This window comes from Bombina bombina, chromosome 5 (genome assembly GCF_027579735.1).
Source record: "Bombina bombina isolate aBomBom1 chromosome 5, aBomBom1.pri, whole genome shotgun sequence".
NCBI classification, from domain to species: Eukaryota; Metazoa; Chordata; class Amphibia; order Anura; family Bombinatoridae; genus Bombina; species Bombina bombina.
In genome coordinates, this window is record NC_069503.1 from 44,219,709 (window position 1) to 44,235,947 (window position 16,239).

Consider the following 16,239-nt stretch of genomic DNA (forward strand, 5'->3'; position numbering starts at 1 on the left):
TCTTGAGCTGGAGGAGAGGTTCTGTGAGAGAGGCTACAAAAGAGTGGTTGTTAGCCAACACAGACTAAACATTGGGGCAAACCCCAGAATTATCTATCTTGAAAATAAAAATAAAAAAGATGGGGAAGGCATATTTGAAGGAGTTTCCTTCATCACCCAATACAGTAACCAATTCCATCAAATTTGTAATATTATTAGAAAACACTTTAATATTCTTAAAGCGGATGATGGATTGGTAGATATTGTCACAAAAGGGTGCAGATATGCCTTTAGACGTGGTACTAGTTTAAGCAACTTGCTTGCCCCCACACAACTTAAGGATTTAAGCAATGAAGTTTCATCTTGGATAACTTTCAAAGGAACTTATAAATGCAATTTTGCACAGTGCATTGCTTGTGAATTTTTGCAACAGGGAGAAGGTTTTAGGAGCACCAGTACTGGAGAGACTTTCCGACACTCTTCTTGTCTAAATTGTAGAACTAAGTTCGCAATTTATTTATTAACCTGCATAGAGTGTGGAATACAGTACACAGGGCTCACAACGAGGGAGACAAGAGAAAGGATTAGGGAACATGTCTCTAACATAAAAGCTGGCAAATTAACCACTCCCCTGGTTCAGCATTTTAAGATACATCATAATACCAGTCATAGGACACTTAGATGGGACCATTATAGAACAGGTCAAGCTGAATAAGAGAGGTGGGGACAAGGAAAGGTTGCTGGCGAAGAGAGAGGTATTTTGGATACACAGACTCAGAACCAGAGTCCCTGAAGGTCTAAATTCGGAATTTGACCCGATAAATTTTTGGGAATGATATTCTGGTTCTGGGTCTGTGTATCCGAGATCCAATCCCTGTTCATATTGAGTACTGAGTATTAAGTATCAAATATATGTGGTATTATTTGCCTTTGCACTGTGTATATATTGTTATATGTAATCAAGGGCAAGGGTACAGTCTATACATATGAAAATATAAATATGTATTTAAGCATATGCACATATGTTTACTTCTGAAATATGCCAAATTGCACTCAGTGTATAATATATGTTTTTTATTTTGTCAATGTGACTTTCATTGTATCAGTTGATGTTTATTCAATGGATTCTATAAAATTGTTACAAGGTTTATTTAAACTTATAACCTCATCAGTAATTGATTGTTTATGTAGTTTAGGTTTCATAAATGTGTATGTCACAATATGCAATGGATAATTGTTATCTTATTATGTCATATGTGTTAAGAGAGTAGGGGTTAACTTCACTCTAGGTGTGGTTTTAATTATATTTTTAAACCAATCAGGTACCAGGAACCGGTTTATTAGACTGGTGTACACCTGAGACTGCAGCTACGATTACGGCCTCATCGCCGAAACATGTCAGCAGACAGTCACTAGAGTGAAGCTATCTCCACTCACTACTAAACTTGTGATTCCTGTATCCCTGGAGGGAATGAGTAATTTTACTTGCAATAAAGAAAAGAATATTTGTATTCACAACTGGCTGTTTGTGCACCTCATTTGAATTTTGTTGTCCTTATCCTGTGGAACCGAGGTTGCACCAGTTACCAGTGTGTTATATCTGCACATCTCAGCGTACCGATCCTGGTCTTGGTGGTTGCCGGGGAACACACAGCATTACTGAGGAGAAAGAAGTTCCGTCAACCGGAAGTAAGTCCAGTGACGTCACACGCCATCGTAGAGTGATCGAGCAGAGGAGACCGGAGCGGTCAGTGAGAGCGTCAAGTGCCGGACCGGCTCCATGTGCACCTGGTTTGCACACAGAGGGTCGTTTTTGCTGCTATTCTACAGGTTAGGCCAAGTGACACTGGACATTGCATGACCAGGAGAGGGGTGAGAGATTCATTCGATATTTATTAGCATTTCACCAGTTGTCTCAGGTGCCGACACACATTGACTGTTTTTGAACAAATAATAAGAGTCAAAATATTAGTATTGAAATACTCAGTATTGTATCTCATATGTATCTAATAACGTGTTAATATTATACATCTGTTTGCAACTAAGGTCTGTTAAAATAACAATGTCCATCAATAAAACATAATATAATGCTGTATCCTGAGATATTTTAGGATACAACAGAAACATCTCTCACATTTAAATAAATAGTTTGTTTCCTCCTTACTTATCCATATGATAATCACACCATGAGGGGGAGGCGGTGACTCTGTATTCATGTGACACCAGAGGGGACAATAGACATCTATATGAGAACAAAAGTCCAGGTGTGACCCTCTCATTGTCTCCCAACTGACAAGTTGTACTCATGTGAGTCACACAGAGAAAGGTGACACTCCCACATTAGTATACATATCTGTGTAACACTCAGTGATATCACAATTCTTTTGATTCAAATCCCCTGAGAAAAGAAAAGAAAGAGGGAGAAAAGAAAGGAAAAGAGAGCTGTTTGAGGCCTGGATTGTAATCTTTGTGAAAGAGTCCTGTGAGATGTGATATCCTGATTTTTGTATATAGCAAGCTTAAGTTATCAGCTTTGAGCTTGAACCACTCTATAAGATATATGGATAAATGTCTCACTCAAACTAAAATGTCACCAAAAGTGAAACCACTAGATAAAAAGGTAATAAATCTGCTAACTCAGCCAGCTCCCCGAATAAATCGTTAAGGGAGGACAGGGTCCCCGACACCTCATATGCGGGGGAGATTGCAATCCTGGTTTCTGCCCTAATAGGCCTTAAATTGGAAGAAATCCATATAAGATTAAACACAATTCTGGAGGAGCTGAAAAATCAGGCAGAGAGAATAAAAGAAATGGAGCAGAGGATTTCAAATTGCGAGGATACTCCGATTAAGACACAACTACAGGTGGAATCTCTGCTAAAACAAAATACATCTTTGACCAATAAAATTGATGAGATGGAAAATAGGTCAAGGCGGAGCAATCTGCGCTTAATTGGTATCCCCGAATCTTTGAGACCTCAAGATCTAAAAATGTTTGTGGAACAGTCTATCCCTGAGTTACCCCTGAGTTACTTGGTTTAAATCCAGGGGAGAACATCTTTACAAATGAAAGAATACACAGAATGGGAAGAGAGAGAGATCATTCAACATCAAATGATAGGAGACCAAGGCCAGTGATAGCAAAGTTCTTAAACTTCCAAGGGAGAAACGAGATCTTGAGAGCCTACAGGAAACAACAGAATCTACAATATCAAGGAGTAAAGATCCTGCTCTTCCAGGACTTTTCCACCGAAGTTTCACTGAATAGAAAACAATTTTCGCCTATATGTTCTCGCTTAGTGGCTGAAAAGAGGTTTTTTTCCCTGCTTTATCCAGCTAGACTTAGGTTAAAATCTGGCATGGACTTTTTTTTCAATGATTCTCCAGAAGCAGCCCTTTCCTTTTTAGAAAATGAATCAAAGAAGGGGAAGGTTTAATGAGAGTCTTCCTTACATTTTTATATTCTATTTTTGTGTATTTATGTGTGTATGTTTAGTATGGTGTTTTTCGAACAAATTTTTTATTCTTTTTTTTCCCGGATTGAAAAGCTATATAATAAAAAAATATATATATATTTTTTCTCTTAAAGGGATTTTTTTTTTCTTCCTTTTTTGTTTAGAATGGTGTTCAAAGAGAGCTGTTATAGGTATTGAGATAAAGTTGTGAAACACAGCTGTTTTAATGGGTATAAAGCTACTTAGCACAAGTTTAGGACAGTTTTTTTACATGAACAAGTTATTCTTAAGTAAATTACAATTACAGGATAGGAAAGTATGAGCACAATTAATGTTTGTATAGATAGAAAGAAACCACAGATACTTGTAAAAAGGGTATAATTGTGAACAGAATGGGTGTAAGGATTTTAGTACGCAATTATTGGATGTTTGAAATGTTTCTTTTGAATAAACCCATGAAAGAATGTATAGCACAGATGGGTATTGCACTAATGAAGAATAGAGGGTTTAATTTATTAGGAAAAATTTGTTATAGAAACTTGTTATATTGCATGAATACAATAATAAGGGCTCTAAGGTTTGTCATTTATAAATGGTTTTGTTTTTTTTCTTTCTTTTTTTTTTCTTTTCTCTCTTTCTCTCCCCCCCCCCCCCCCCCTCTTCTCACCTCTCCCTTAGTGGCTCTTTTTTTTTTTGTCTTCTCATTTCAGCTGCTTTATCGTTCTCCTTAGGATAGATGGTTAAAATACTAAATTGGAATATAGGGGGGATTCATTCCCCAATAAAAAGAAAAGCAGTTCTGAATCTCTTAGGAAAAAGAGACTTTCACATAGTGTGTTTACAGGAAACCCATTTATCAGATAAGGAACACAGAAAGATTAGAGCTTGTTGGTTGGGAAAATCCTTTTTTCATCTTATATAAAATTGTCCAGAGGAGTGATGGAATACATCTATAGATAAAGAGGGAAGATATGTAATTATTAGATTCTCTACTCAAGAGGAAGAATATCTATTAGTTAACATCTATGGCCCAAATGTCTCTAATGAAAGATTTTGGAATTTATTAGTGAAGAAAATGTTTAAGTTTCCTAAAGCCAAAACTGTATTGGTGGGGGACTTTAATGTTACTCCAAACTCATATCTGGATAGGAGGATAGTGGGAACTGGGAATATTAAAGCTAAATTCTAACCTGCCCAGTTGAACTTTGAAAATAAAATATTCAATCTACTTTACAACTCATTAAAGCTAGTTGATATATGGAGATTGTTAAATCCCAACAGCCTTGAGTATACGTGTTGCTCTTAGACTCATAATAAGCTTTCAAGGCTGGATCTTTTTTTTTTATTTCGAATTTGTTAGTTCCTAAGGTTGAGAAATGTATTATTGGAGACTTTAGTTTGTCGGACCATGCTCCGGTCACTCTAACTATTGCGGCGAAAAATAAATTTCTATTTAACTCTTTTTTCTTTCCGACATACCTGCGAGATTCTACTAGTTTTAAGGCCTTTTTAATTAAAGCATGGAAAGACTATAGATCTTTTAATAATCACTGTAGAGATAATGTTCAGCTATTTTGGGAAACTGCTACCTGAAAGCAGAAATCTCTAGTTATATGGCAAAATTAAAAAAAGAGACGCCTAGGAAAGACCAAGCTCTCTCAGATAAAGTAAGGGAGGCATACACTCTGTTCTTAGAAAGACCTTGTAAGCTAAATACAGATAGCTATTTTCAGGCCAAGAAAGAAAGGGAGACATTTCTTTTGGGAGAGGCACAGGTACTCTTATACAAGAACAGTGCCAGATTTGCTAGATTTGGCAATAAAGTTGGTAAATATATGGCCTCATTGTTTAAAAGACAATCTAGGAGGAAATCTGTAGCAGCGATAAAAGTGAAGGACCAAGTGTATACAGATCAAGATCAAATATCGCAACTTTTTCAAAACTTCTACACTGATTTATACACATCCCAGTGTCCGGATCCAGAAGATATTAAAATTTTTCTGGATAAGATTCATTTTCCTAAAATCTCAGTAGAAGACTGCGAAAGTTTGAACCAACCAATAACAGTATCAGGTTCCTTGCTTATTTGAATCACAACTGCAGAGTTTAAATAAATTATATATGTTTCACAACTGGAGTACAGGCTATTATATCAGCATAGACTGTATTTACTCAGAGTGATTTTTATAAGGAAATGCAAGAGGACTTTATATGGTTATATATTGCTGTTATACCATATAAGAAATATGAGACTGAAAATAAGTAATAATGTTAATAACAACTTTTGACATTTATATAGTTCAAGCCCATATAAGAGAGATATAGTTCATTGTAATAACCACTGAAGCGTGAGAGACATGAGAAAGACAACTGCAGGTGCTGACAGGGGCGTGACCTGTTGTGAGACACAGCACACTGAATAGTGTTTGCAGCGTGGATAACTGAACACAGACCAGAGAGTGTATTGAGAGCAGTGAGACACGCTGAGTTGTAAAGAGATGTATGACACGCTGTGATATGTGAAGCTGTGTGACGTCACAGAAAGTCCGTTTCTGTCCGGTATGGAATTGAAACAAAGTATGGTTATAACATTATCAAGAAACAAACGTTGCAAATGTTAGAAGTATTTCTGAGACAAAGTCAGTTTAGAAATGTTCAAGAGAAAAATGACATTTGATATTAGCCGTTAGTTTAGGCTTCCCAGATAATATAGAAGAGATACAAATACAGTAGCGGTAGTAAGTAGAATCCTTTTGTTGGTGACAAAGTAGCAATTCCTGTAGAGTTGATATAAGTTGTTACTTCCAGGAGTAATACTTTTCAGGATGAAATGTAACTAGTTGTTATCAGTCATTGATGAGACCAAACTGCAGCTGTTATTTGTAATCCATAAGTTGAAGTAGTAAAAGTAAATTTTCTCTTTATATGATTTTAGCTTATAAGAAACAGAGCACTGATCTTAGCAAACAATACTCAATAACTAAGCATTTGTTTGGGGCGTGGTGATGCCTTAAGTACAGGTGAGGGAGGTGAGTTGAAGCAAAAAGAAAAAGCAGGACTGGAATCCTTACAAACAGAGAGTGAAATTCAAAGAATTATTAACTCAATGGCTAGAGGGAAAGCTCCTGGCCCAGATTGCCTCCCTGTTGAATTTGATCAAATCTTGCGCACAGAGATAGGCCCAGTATTGACTGACCTTTATAATACATATTTTGGAACAATGAATAAGATCTCTGAAAGCTTTAAAAGGGCTAATATAATCTTAATTCCAAAGGCTAATAAAGATCTAAGAGAGATGACCTCATATAGACCTATCTTGCTGCTTGGCCTTGATTATAAAATATTGATGAAGCTGTTGGCTGAAAGGCTGAAACCTTTGTTACCAGCGATTGTGCATCAGGATCAGGCAGGTTTTATCACTGGCAGAGCGACAGAGTTGAATGTAAGGAAAATTTTACAGGTAGTTTGCCGATATGGGGGGGAACGCTCTGCCGAGGCCTTCCTGCTATCCTTGGATGCAGAGAAGGCTTTCGACAGGGTGGAGTGGCCCTTCCTGATCCAGGTATTTGAGAAATTTGGATTTAGGGGTCTTTTTAAGGAATTCATTTTCAAGGTTTATTCAGATATTAAGGCTTCTATACTGAAAAATAATTCTATGTCAGACCCTTTCAAGTTAACAAGAGGTACTCGGCAGGGATGCCCGATGTCTCCACTATTATTTGATCTTATAATGGAACCCTTGGCTATCAGATTGAGAGACTTGTTGATTGGAATCAATATAGGTCAGGTAAAATTTAAAACTGCCCTATTTGCAGATGATCTTTTGCTATTTGTTGCGGAACCAAGGAGTCAAATTGGTGCTATTGTAAAGCTGCTTGATCAATATGGTATGGCTTCAGGGTATAGAACAAATCTTTCAAAATCTAAAATTATGTGGCTTAAGGTGAATCCAGAGGAATTGCAATCTTTTCAGTTTATAGAAACCAACACTTTGGAGTATTTAGGGTTGAAAATCTCTGCAAACACAGCAGATTGGTATAAAGATAACTTTGTAACAATGCTGAGGGATAGCAGAGAGAAATTAAAATTGTGGGTATCACTCCCAGTTTCCCTGTCAGGCAAGATAGCTCTCTTTAAGATGTTTATCATCCCTAAGATCCTCTATACTTTGAGGATGTTTCCTCTTCTGATAAATAAGAATGATCTACAGCTCTTTAACCCCTTAATGACCACAGCACTTTTCCATTTTCTGTCCGTTTGGGACCAAGGCTATTTTTACATTTTTGCGGTGTTTGTGTTTAGCTGTAATTTTCTTCTTACTCATTTACTGTACCCACACATATTATATACCGTTTTTCTCGCCATTAAATGGACTTTCTAAAGATACCATTATTTTCATCATATCTTATAATTTACTATAAAAAAAATGATAAAATATGAGGAAAAATGGAAAAAAACACACTTTTTCTAACTTTGAGCCCCAAAATCTGTTACATATCTACAACCACCAAAAAACACCCATGCTAAATAGTTTCTAAATTTTGTCCTGAGTTTAGAAATACCCAATGTTTACATGTTCTTTGCTTTTTTTGCAAGTTATAGGGCCATAAATACAAGTAGCACTTTGCTATTTCCAAACCATTTTTTTTCCAAAATTAGCGCTAGTTACATTAGAACACTAATATCTTTCAGGAATCCCTGAATATCCCTTGACATGAATATATTTTATTTTAGTAGACATCCCAAATTATTGATCTAGGCCCATTTTGGTATATTTCATACCACCATTTCACCGCCAAATGCGATCAAATACAAAAAATCGTTCACTTTTTCACAAACTTTCGGTTTCTCACTGAAATTATTTACAAACAACTTGTGCAATTATGGCATAAATGGTTGTAAATTCTTCTCTGGGATCCCCTTTGTTCAGAAATAGCAGACATATATGGCGTTGGCGTTGCTTTTTGGTAATTAGAAGGCCGCTAAATGCCACTGCGCACCACAAGTGTATTATGCCCAGCAGTTAAGGGGTTAATTAGGGAGCTTTTAGGGAGCTTGTAGGGTTAATTTTAGCTTTAGTGTAGTGTAGTAGACAACCCCAAGTATTGATCTAGGCACATTTTGGTATATTTCATGCCACCATTTCACCGCCAAATGCGATCAAATTAAAAAAAACGTAATTTTTTTCACAATTTTAGGTTTCTCACTGAAATCATTTACAAACAGCTTGTGCAATTATGGCACAAATGGTTGTAAATGCTTGTCTGGGATCCCCTTTGTTCAGAAATAGCAGACATATATGACTTTGGCGTTGCTTTCTGGTAATTAGAAGGCCGCTAAATCCTGCTGCGCCTCACACGTGTATTATGGCTAGCAGTGAAGGGGTTAATTAGGGAGTTTGTAGGGAGCTTGCAGGGTTAATTTTAGCTTTAGTGTAGAGATCAGCCTCCCATCTGACACATCCCTCCCCCTGATCCCTCCCAAACAGCTCCCTTCCCTCCCCCACCCCACAATTGTCCCCGCCATCTTAAGTACTGGCAGAAAGTCTGCCAGTACTAAAATAAAAGGGTTTTAAAAAAATAAATAATTTTTTTTTAGCATATTTACATATGCTACTGTGTAGGATCCCCCCCTTAGCCCCCAACCTCCCTGATCCCCCCCAAAACCGCTCTCTAACCCTCCCCTCTGCCTTATTGGGGGCCATCTTGGGTACTGGCAGCTGTCTGCCAGTACCCAGTTTGCAATAAAAAGTGCTTTTTTTTTGTTTTTGGTTTTTTTTCTGTAGTGTAGCTTTATAGCTTCCCCCCCCCCACACACAGACAAACCCCCACCACCTTGCTGATCGTTTTTTTTTATTATTATTTACATCTTTTTTACATTTTTTATTTCAGAATTTTCTGTAGTGTAGCGGTTCCCACCCGCTCCCTCCCCGTGCACGCGCCCGCCCCCACCCTCCCGTGCACGCGCGCCCGTGCGCGCCCCCAGCCACCCCCTGCCCACGATCCCGCCCCCCTTCACACAACCAGGGCCATCGATGGCCGCCACCCGCCTCCCGGTCCGGCTCCCACCCACCAACGCAGTAAGCCACCGATCTCCGGTGCAGAGAGGGCCACAGAGTGGCTCTCTCTGCACCGGATGGCTTACAAAGGTTATTGCAGGATGCCTCCATATTGAGGCATCACTGCAATAACCGGAAAGCATCTGGAAGCGAGCAGGATCGCTTCCAGCTGCTTTCCACACTGAGGACGTGCAGGGTACGTTCTCAGGCATTAACTGCCTTTTTTCTGAGGACGTACCCTGCACGTCCTCAGTCGTTAAGGGGTTAATCAATCATTAAGACTGTTTTTATGGAGTGGGAGAAAACCAAGACTGAAACTTGCCAAGTTATACCAGCCTTATGATAAAGGTGGGTTGGCTTTACCTAACCTAGAATGTTACAATCAGGCTGCTATTCTACGATTTCCTATGGATTGGTTAACAAGGTTCTTCTTATACTCTGATGAGACTATAGAGAACCAAGTTTGTTCCCCGCTTTCCTTAAACTATGTTCTGTTCGCTTCAAACAAAGAATTAGGAAAGAGACTCATGGAGCACCCTCTGTATAAGGATATAATAATAGTTTGGAGGAAATTATCTAAATCTGTCGGAATGAGGCAGAATATTTCAAAATGGTTGCCGATAATCGGCAATACACATTTTCCTTTAGGTAATATGGTGGACATTTTTAAAAAATGGTCACCAGCAAGACCATTGTTAGTGAAAGACTTCTATGATTCAAATTTGAATAAAGTATATACATTTGATAGATTTCAAGAGATTTTCCCGGAAACTCAAAAAAAACATATGTTTTATTTTATACAAGCAAAAAGTTATATTCTTAAATTAATTAATCTGGCTCCTCAAATGTGGGAAGAACATCCTCTTGTTGATGTTGTAAAAGTGAGGAAAGGATTGTTATCCTTTGTATACAAATTTTTGTTGTCTTTAGAAGAAATGTCAGTAGTATTAGATTGGACCTCCCATTGGACAGCAATGGTTGACTTACCCGACCTGGATATAATACTTTTAAAGAGTCTGAAGACTACTCAAAAGTTGTTCTCTTCATCTTATTATAGAGAAATTCAATTTAGAGTGTTACACAGAGACTACCTAACCCAACGTAGAGCGGCTAAATGGAATAAGAATGTACTTAATCTTTGTTCCAAGTGTCACTCTCAGGATCCAGACATGAATCATTTATTTTGGGGATGCCCCAAACTAAACCAGTTTTGGATGAGGACAGAATATTTTCTTTCCAATATAGTAAAAAAGAAAATTCAGCTGACAAGAGAATCTGTTCTTTTCTTGAGCTCCCATGTTTCCTGGGACAGAGATGTTAATTTTATATTAGTAGCAATAACAATTATTAGAACACTTTTTTTTAAATATTAGATTTCTTGTAAAACACCTTCCATTTCAGAGGTGAGGAAAGTATTATTAGATGCATCAATTAAAGCTGCTTACGAATTAAAATTAGGGGGGTCCACTGGGGAAAAATTCTGTAGAAAATGGAAGGCCTTTGTGTGTTCCCAGGGTAATGATTTTGTACACTATATAGAACAAATTATCAATATCAAGTTAAATTAGAGATGGGATGGGGGGAGGAGGGGTCAGGGAGAGGGGAGGGTGAGAAGTATATTCCCCCCTTTTTTTTCCTTTAGAATATGATTTGGGTTGGCCGGGAAATGTTATTCTATTCAATATAAGAAGAATTTTCTTCGGATTTGTTTGTATGTTTCAAACTTATGTTTGTATTTTTTCCTTTCTCTCTCCTGTATGGAGAAAGGTTTGTTATTTCTGTTTCTTTATGTAACAATAAAATAAAATAAAAAATAAAAAAAATAAACAATAATAAACTGTTTGTTTCCTCCTTACTTATCCATATGATAATCACACCCTGAGAGGGAGGCGGTGACTCTGTATTCATGTGACACCAGAGGGGACAATAGACATCTATATGAGAACAAAAGTCCAGGTGTGACCCTCTCATTGTCTCCCAACTGACAAGTTGTACTCATGTGAGTCACACAGAGAAAGGTGACACTCCCACATTAGTATAAATATCTGTGTAACACTCAGTGATATCACAGGAGGAACCAGAGAGACTTCATACTTACAGAGCTTCTGCTAAACGGTAATGTGCAAACCCTGACATAAATCTTTATTAACAGCCTCACACTGTTGTGTTTTATATAATGATGAGAAAATATTGTTCTGTGTTTTGTTATGATAAAGATAAATCATTTCACTTCATATAAGAAACTGAATTTATATAAAATGCCACTGCGTTTATTTAATTTGTCTTCTATTTTTTTCATGCTGTGTTAATTCATTTAATGGTTAGTTCTTTCATTTAAATAGGCTAATTTAATACATAATGATTTATAACATTCTGTAAAATGAATTTTTGTAGCAGAACCAAACCATATTTTAAAGCTTGAGGGGGTCTGTCCAATAATACATTTGTTCCTGTTATCCAATGAGCAACAGATTCTTAAAGGGACATTATACACTCATTTTTTCTTTGCATAAATGTTTTGTAGATGATCTATTTATATAGCCCATAAAGTTTTTTTTTTCTTTAAAAATGTATAGTTTTGCTTATTTTTAAATAACATTGCTCTGATTTTCAGATTCCTAAATAGATATGTGCATGATCGAAAAATTTGTTTCGGTTCGGTTCAATTCAGATTTTTTCGAATTTCATTTCGGATCGATTGAAATTCGGAAAAATTCGAATGAATTCATTTTGGATTCGAAAAAATTCGGTTGGATTTGGTTCGATTTGGTTAGGAAATTCGGAATTTCGGTATGTGTTAGGTGGGATATGCTGTGTATTAGACTAGTATTATGTACTGTATATTAGGTGTAACCTATAGCAGAGTGATATAACCTAATATACTGTACAATACTAATGTAATCCATGGCCATCCGAATTTACCGAATAAATTCGAACTAATTCCGATTTATTCGGTAAATTCATCAGTATTTTAATTCGGAAATCGAATCGATCCGAATTTGCTGAATTTTCCGAATTTCTGAATCGATCCGAAACGAATCGCACATGTCTACTCCTAACCAAGCCTCAAAGTTTTATGTGAATACCGTCAGCTACCTTCTCCAGCTTGCTCCTGTTTGTGTAAAGGGTCTTTTCATATGCAAAAGAAGGGGGAGGGGGAGTGTCTTATTTTCCACTTGCAGTGGGCTTTCCAGCTACCATTTCAACAGAGATAAACTGAGAGCTTCTAAGCAAATTTTTAAACAGTTTTACACTGGATTTTTATATCAGTATCTGTGCATCTTATTCTTTATAGTAGTGTATATTACGTGCAGTTATATGAAAATGAGTGTATACTGTCCCTTTTAGGGATTTGAACAGATGATGTTACAATACTGCAATCTGCAATGCTACCCCATAGCAGTAACACATTTAAAGGCCAGAGCATTCAGCTGATTGCAATAAATTAGTTAATGACATGATCAAAGACAGTCAAAAGGCCAATAAATTAAAAAATAGACAATAGAATTTGGAGGAGGCTGGAGTTATACCATTAGTGAACTTATACAATTAGAAATGATCTCAAGTATTTACAAGGTTTGAGCATAACATAGCTAAAGACAAGATATCAGCAAAGAAAATACATAACATTTCACAGACTACAGGCACATACCAATAGAGAGACTTAGAAAGAGTACAGTTACCACAAAAAACAGGTCATTTGGCAGGATGTATAAATAGAACATATTCCTTCATGTAAAATACATTGGAATAAAAAAATGTGCCTATATTCTTGTCGGGTTATGAGAATATGCTATGTTCTTTTCAAGATAGTGTTTTTTCAGCTTTCTCCATTGACTTCTATAGGGAATGTGAATATGTGATTGTGTCTGCGTGATACTGGGGTGTTAGGTTTGTTTTTCATATAGTTTTTTTCATTGTTTTCTCCATTGACTTCTATAGGGGAATACATGAACGTGCACGTGATATTCTAACTTCAGATTTTCCACTCTAGTCGGGTTACTGCTAGAGAAAAAACTGTTTACTTTGATCTTGTAACACCAGTGCAATCTGACTAGCGCAGAAATAACAATTCTAGCAGTGTTTTTACTATAGCTAAAATGCAAAATAGCTCCACTTGTAATCTAACCCTTAACATTTTATATGAAACTTTAGTGTTAGCTTTTAGGCTAATACAAAGTATGGATTTAGATTTATTTTTTTAGAGCAATATGGTTTGTGTACATGTATATATTATATGCATATGTATGGAAATAAATGTTACATATAAAATATAGCACAATGAAAACATACAAAATCTCACAGTTAGTTGCAGGGTACAGCAATTTATATGTGTAGAATAAAATATAGTCAGAAAAATATAATTCATGCTACAAAGATTAAAAAAAGGAAGATTAGATAAACAGTGAACAAATAATAAGAGTAAAAATATTAGTATTGAAATACTCAGCATTGTATCTCATATGTATCTAATAACATGTTAGTATTATACATCTGTTTGCAACTAAGGTCTGTTAAAATAACAATGTCGATCAATAAAAACATAATATAATGCTGTATCCCAGGCCTGGACTGACCATAGGGCATACCGGGAATTTGCCCGGTGGGCCGCCGGTCATCTTAGCCCCGTCCACATACCGAGTGCCCAAATTATTTGTTGTGAATATTATAATGATTATGATTATGTTTATGCAACATGTAATACCGGCCAGTATTATATGTTGCATAAACATAATCATTCAGGCCCGACCGGACTAAACTTGGGATCAGATCATTAACAGAGGTCAGAGCCAGAGGATCGTTTTTAGTAGGAGGCCGGCCCATTGTTATTTCTCCGCGGCCATATTGGGGGAGGACACGAGCATGTCATGCGCTGACGCACACAATTTCCTCGTGGTGCCGGGTGGGAAAAGTACCACAGGCTGAGGCTCAGGCAGCTGCAGCAGAGAGACACACACTCACAGTCACAGGCAGCACTGAACACTGCAGTCAGACAGAGCAACAACAGGTGAGGTTGTGTTTTTGTTAAACAAATATTGCTGGCAATGATCATTGATCTACGTTTGTTGAATTAGGCTAGCAAGCCTACACAGCAGCATGACTACAGGGGTTCACAGAGGCTGCCTGACATTTTGGGGGGCTGCTGTGAGCACTGTTCCCTTGGCTGCACTGAGGATGCATTATTACTTAAGGTACTTAAAAAACTTAATTTCCTGTTATGTTTCCCTGCGTGCACCTTGCAGTAACATTTTTTATAAAGAGGAAGGGGCGGAGCAGGCAGAATGGAGGGTGTAAAGGGCCAAAGTAGTCTAGCTGCAGACTGGAGCTCCACTCTAGACAGGAAACATGTGACCTCCACTGACTCTAGACAGGAAACATGTGACCTCCACTGACTCTAGACAGGAAACATGTGACCTACACTCAAAGCTTTTTTTTTTTTAAATCAACTTTAATGTAACAAACAACCTATAGACAATCATTCAGAAAACAAAACATTTTGCAGCTTTCTTGTTCTTCTTAATGTGCACTCACAGTGGTTACCTTATAAATGACAATCAGCATAAACCACTGTGAGTGCACATTAAGAAGAACAAGAAAGCTGCAAAATGTTTCGTTTTCAGAATCATTGTCTATAGGTTGTTTGTTACGTTAAAGTTTATTAAAGAAAAAAAAAGCTTTGAGTGGAGGTCATATGTTTCCTGTCTAGAGTCAGTGGAGGTCACATGTTTCCTGTCTAGAGTCAGTGGAGGTCACATGTTTCCTGTCTAGAGTCAGTGGAGGTCACATGTTTCCTGTCTAGAGCCAGTGGAGGTCACATGTTTCCTGTCTAGAGTGGAGTTCCAGTCTGCAGCTAGACCCTTCTCTAAAGGGCTGCATTCCATCATTAAATGCTTTCTCCTCTGCTGCCCTGGTCTGCAGGGATGGGATTCAGAGTGAAAAGAGGAAACGTGATTAAACAGGACAGGTTGCAAAGATACCTGATGGTCCCTGTCAGCAGATGGATCTCTGCCCTGTGAGCCAGTAAGTCTGGGAGGGGCAAATGAATTCAATAGTAGAAGTGAATCCTATAGACTTTATGGTGTAAGCATACAAAAGTGACTCATTTCCTGAGTGAAGCATGGAGAGGGGGATGACAGAGCTGTGGGACTGTACTCCTCTGTACTAATGCTTAGCAGAGCATATCCTCTCTTATTACAGCTACACTGGGTGAGTTGCTTGTTTTACTGTTCTGGATGAAATGTTTAAACATCAGTAATATGTGGGTGAGAAAGCCCTCTGCTCACCCATCCTCCTGCTGATTTTCATCTGTACTTAAGGATTCTAAGGACCATAGCAGCACAGCAGGATGTTTACCATTGGCACTGGCTCTTAACAAATGCACTGCCCTTGATAAGGAGCAAATAAAAGTGCTCTCTGCAATGTTTCCCCCCCTCACAATTCCAGGGCAGTCTGTTAACCCCTACCTGACAGGAAGGCAGGAACAGTGCACAGAGCAACAGGTCAGAGGACAACAGCAGTGCAGGTTGTAATGTGAGTTACAGGGGAATCCTGAGGCTATGGTCACCTACTATATTCCTCCTGTTAGTCCTCAAGCTGCACTTTCACAATGAGTTATTGTAACTACCTCCCTTACAAGACACAGAGACCTGCACCACAGAACAGCTCATCAGTGAAGCAGCAGGGCTTTTGCTTCCAAGATTTCCAGCTTGGTTAATTTTATTTAGATATCAGTTTATTTAGCTTTGT

The 16,239-nt window shown here is 37.6% G+C and overlaps 1 protein-coding gene across 1 annotated transcript in view; it reads left to right on the forward strand.

The window, feature by feature from the left end:
• Window positions 1-15,331: 15,331 nt before the first annotated feature.
• LOC128661274 (uncharacterized) overlaps window positions 15,332-16,239 on the forward strand; it is a 322,964-nt gene continuing 322,056 nt past the window's right edge. The window contains exon 1 of the mRNA XM_053715548.1: window positions 15,332-15,513. The gene's annotated coding sequence lies outside the window, so the exon portion shown is untranslated. The remainder of the gene's footprint in view (window positions 15,514-16,239) is intronic.